This window comes from Eimeria mitis, genomic scaffold (genome assembly GCF_000499745.2).
Source record: "Eimeria mitis Houghton genomic scaffold, Emh_scaff2099, whole genome shotgun sequence".
Taxonomy (NCBI): Eukaryota; Apicomplexa; class Conoidasida; order Eucoccidiorida; family Eimeriidae; genus Eimeria; species Eimeria mitis.
The window spans coordinates 9,338-10,386 of record NW_013570422.1 but is presented as its reverse complement, the minus strand read 5'-3'; positions in this window follow the sequence as shown (position 1 = coordinate 10,386).

The following is a 1,049-nucleotide window of genomic DNA, read 5'->3' as shown; positions in this document are numbered from 1 at the left end:
TGTCTCGCCGCGGCTAGAGGCAATGAATAGCCCTAAAAAATCACAAAAACGCCAAATAAGACATCAAAAATTGAATTTCTTGAGAGTTTTTAATCAAAAATTCGGTTTTTCAGTATTTTCAAGTGTATGGACAGCTGCGGTGTAGCAGCAGTGCAGCACCGGCAACGGTGAGGGTCGTTGTTTATATCATATCAAATCCATTTATCCACGGTTTTTCTTGTTTTTTTCAAATAAATAATATTAATTTAATTTTAATTAGCGCTATAATATCAAAAGAGAAGGGCGAAATCCCGTAAACTTTAACGAGCAGCGGCCGCCTCCTGCTTCTTGTATATTGTGTATGAGGTTTCAGCAGCCGCGCTGCGCTTTGTGGGGGCTTCTCTGCAGCCCCAGTAACCGCTTTTCTTTGGGTTTTCTCTTTTTTTTAATTCTGTGCATGGAGCCGCATCAGCAGCCCCTGAAACCCTTATCTAGTATTGAGGCGAGTGAGGGCTCCTCTCCCCCCAGCCAGGCAGCAGCAAGCAGCTCGATCGGTAGTTGTAGTTCTTCTGTATATGTTGTTGCTACTCTTTATATTTCCTTTTTCTTTTTGTTCTCTTTATTTATAAACTTCTTTTCTACTGCATCTTTTCTTATTTCTGCTGCCCCCGCCACCGAAGGCAGCGGGAACTTGAACTGCACACGCACAGAAGTTCGTTCGTTTCAGGGGAGCATTGCGGTGTACATACACCTCGTCAACGCCGCGGTGTACAGACACCCCAAAATCTTCACAGTAATCAAAAAATAAATATAAAAAGAGCAGCAGAAGAAGACGGTTGCAGGCCCTTTGTCTACACCGCCAGCAGCTCAGCTGTCGTCGGGTGTACACACAGCTAGCTCATTGCCGCATACAACCTAAAACTCCCCCGGACCCTGACAGCAGCAGCAGACACAGCAGCAGCAGCAGCAGCAGCAGCAGCAACAGAGTTTCAACAGAAACAACAGGATCACAGCAGCAGCAACAGCAGCGAGCTCGAACAGCTATCAGGTGGTTGCTGTTGTCAACGCAA